The sequence below is a fragment of the Propithecus coquereli genome, unplaced genomic scaffold (genome assembly GCF_000956105.1).
Source record: "Propithecus coquereli isolate 6110/MARCELLA unplaced genomic scaffold, Pcoq_1.0 Scaffold45, whole genome shotgun sequence".
NCBI classification, from domain to species: domain Eukaryota; kingdom Metazoa; phylum Chordata; class Mammalia; order Primates; family Indriidae; genus Propithecus; species Propithecus coquereli.
Window position 1 is genome coordinate 3,770,115 of NW_012150285.1, and position 3,343 is coordinate 3,773,457.

Below are 3,343 nucleotides of genomic sequence, written 5' to 3' on the forward strand. Positions count from 1 at the left end.
TCTGTTCTGTTAATGGTTAACACTGAAATTATACCATGCGTATTTTCAAAGTCCAAGGTGAATGAATGCCTGCGCCCGTTGCCAAATGCAATAAAGTGACCTTAGAACACTTCAGCATTATCCTATTCCAGTTTATAGTCATTATTTTTAAGTTGCTCTCATATTTTTAATCTCACAAGACATTATTTTTTGAATAATTCTTACCACTCCTGTAATCTTCTAAACATAATAATAACTAGCTAAGCAGAACTTTCAGATTTTTAAATATTTTCACATGTAATATTTTATTTGATTATCATAACAACCCGATGAGGGAGAATGACTGAGTAGTAGGTAAGAGCTCATTGTGGAGTTAGGCTGCTTGGCTTTGAATGTCAGTCCCAATAGTTGTTTCAATTTGACCATGGAAAAATCTATTAATCTTTCAGTGCCTCTGTTTTCTCATTTTAAAAATAAATGGGGATACAAGAATGAAAAAACAAGCACCGCATGTACTCACCATCAAATTGGTATTAGCTGATCAACACTTAAGTGCACATACAAGAATAACATTATTGGATGTTGAACAGGGGGAGGGGGGAGGAGGGGACGGGCATATGCACAAACAATGAGTGCAATGCGCACCTCCCCCCGGGGGAATGGACACACTTGAAGCTCGGACTTGGGGGAGAGGGGGACAAGGGCATCATATGTAACCTAATCATCTGTATCCCCATAATATGCTGAAATAAAAAAAAATAAATGGGGATAATCATAATTCTATCTGTAAGGTACAAGTGTGTGAGGAATCAAAGTGATAATGCAAGGAATTGGCACATACTAAGTAACACAATGCATATTGTTAGTAGTTTTTGTATTTTTATCATTATTTATCAATAGTACTATCCTCACATTCTAAGGACCTAAATGAAATCTATAGACTTTAATGTTTTTGTGATGTTCACATAATAGATGATGAGTTATGGATTTAAAATAAAATTGTTGATTTAGTGACTTAGTTTACATTCTAGTCCCATTTAACTAGCTTGACCCAGTCCTGTGCTAATCTGGTCTTTAAGGTTATTTTAGCAAAAATTTTTTTTCTATATATTAATATAAATGGTTTAGGAAAGAAAAAGATTAGTTGAGATTGGGAGAGGATATTGTAGAAAGAAAGGAAGAGAAAGAGAAAGCAAACAGCATAAGAGGTGCAGTATGATAAGAAGAGGTGCAGGGCAGCAAATTGAGTGGAGGAGGGAAGACAGTGGTTTGCTTAGGAAATAGGAGGATAGTGGCCAATCTGGTGTCATCGTGGAAGTCAGACTAGTACAAATTAGAATTTTAAAATTGGAGCGGGTCTGTAGGGCTGCATATTGACAGGAAGAGATTATAGAAAATCAATAAAATCCTAAATCCAGCAATTTTTTTTCCAATTGAAGAGAAAGCAAAAACAACTCTGAGATTTTTTTGTTACTTTACGATTGAAAAACACTGAACTGTGTGTGGATTGGGAAGGTTGCTGACTTAAAGAAGTCAAAGTGGTAAGTTATTTTAATGTTTTTTTTGGAGTATCACATAGGTTCCCCCCGCAACCCTGCCTTTTGTCTTTAAATAAGTGGTTTCTGTCATATGATTTGATATAGTTCAAAGTTTCAGAGTCTATTTTAGGCTTGTTGACAACTCATGTTTCAGTGTCCTTCAGTACAAAATGTACTATTTATATTAGAAATGTGCCTTAGCCTTGGCCCAAAAGGTTTCTCTGATTTCAGAGATCTGGTAGGCAAACTTAATTATCTTTGCCTCTTTTCTCTAACCTTCACATGTGACGTATCTTAAGTCAGGTTTATTTCATTCTTTTTATTTTATTTATTTTGAGGGGAGGTCTGGTGGAGAGAGCTGGTTTACTGTTTTAAGAAAACTGCATAGTTCAATGTAAAACTCAAGGGAATTATGACTTTTTTTCAGTAAGAGAAATCACTAACTTGACCAAGTCCTATAGTAATATTACTACCTAAAGCTTTAGAGTATTGAAAACTGGGAAAATAGAAAAAAAAATTAAAAGTCAAAGCATTTAGAGATAAATATAAATGATAAAATAGCATGCATAGATGTGAGATTAAAGTATTTCTGTTAAAATTTTTAATGATACTTCTATAAAATTACTTGCCATAAAGATATTATGAGACATTTAGGCTAAGAACTGAATAAAGGGAGTAGATAACTTTTCTTGGTCAATGTTAACTCATTTGCATGTTAAAAATTCCTTCTCTGGTACAGATATGAGACTACCTTGGATGGGGGAAAACTTTGTTAATAACTGATATTTATATAGGTAAAAAGGAAGTTATAGAAAGACACAAGTTTTTTGGAGGTTGCTATTTTTTGCTTAATATTTAATAGAGCTCTTTATTTAAGTCATGACTTCGGTGCTATTTAAGTAGACTTTAAGCTAAATGACTAAATTTATGGTACTTGATGTGTTCAGAGAAATCCTGAATTTATACTAGAGTCTTCCCTCTATAATACCGTGTCATATTATGGACATTAAATAAAATAATAAATACTTCTTATGTAATATTAATTGGAAAAAAATACTTTTGAGAACATCAGAAACTGGGTAATTTTGAGTTAACAGAATTTTCTTCTTCTTGAAATTGGATATGTTTTATTGAAACTTCATCTATAAATATTCCTTAAGGACTATTGCCTTTTTTGTTAGGATATTATCAATGTCCTATTTCACATTTTTAAAGGAATTCCCAAGGTATCTCGTTTGGCCCATTATAGTAACCATTTAAGCTTTAGAGTAAAAAGAATTTCTTTGTAGAGCAATCGAGGAAACATGAGATATGAGCAATAGAGCATTGATATTTACAACTGTGGATAGCTACTCTGAGGATAACTCTTTCAGGATAATTATTCTAGGAAATAGACATAACAACTATTTCAAATCCGTATTTTTTGTTTTGTTTTTGACGCCAAAGACTCAAGGATTTGTTTGCAGATTGTATTTCATGAGATATAAATATATATTAGTTTTTTTAATGCCTCTCCTATGGGGTTTATAGATCTTCATATTGCTTGCTTAAGTTGAAAATTAAGATTAAATGAGAAAATGTATGACACTACATGACCCTTAGTAGAAGATTATTACATGTTTGTATAACTTCACCTCTCCTGGGATGCCAACAAAAGTCCGCACATTTCTGCAAGTTATCCCTTTTTTTAATAACATTCTAAATACATTGTGAAAAACACTGATTTGTCATTAAAAGAACAGTTCAGAGTTAACTGATGAGACAGTAATGAGAAGTATATTTCAAAACCAACATGGACTTGTCAGAAATTCTTTAGCTGGTCGTTG

The 3,343-nt window shown here is 32.8% G+C and overlaps 1 protein-coding gene across 1 annotated transcript in view; it reads left to right on the top strand.

Moving 5' to 3' along the window:
- Positions 1 to 1,416: 1,416 nt before the first annotated feature.
- AMY2B (amylase, alpha 2B (pancreatic)) overlaps positions 1,417 to 3,343 on the top strand; it is a 92,407-nt gene continuing 90,480 nt past the window's right edge. The window contains exon 1 of the mRNA XM_012654839.1: positions 1,417 to 1,520. The gene's annotated coding sequence lies outside the window, so the exon portion shown is untranslated. The remainder of the gene's footprint in view (positions 1,521 to 3,343) is intronic.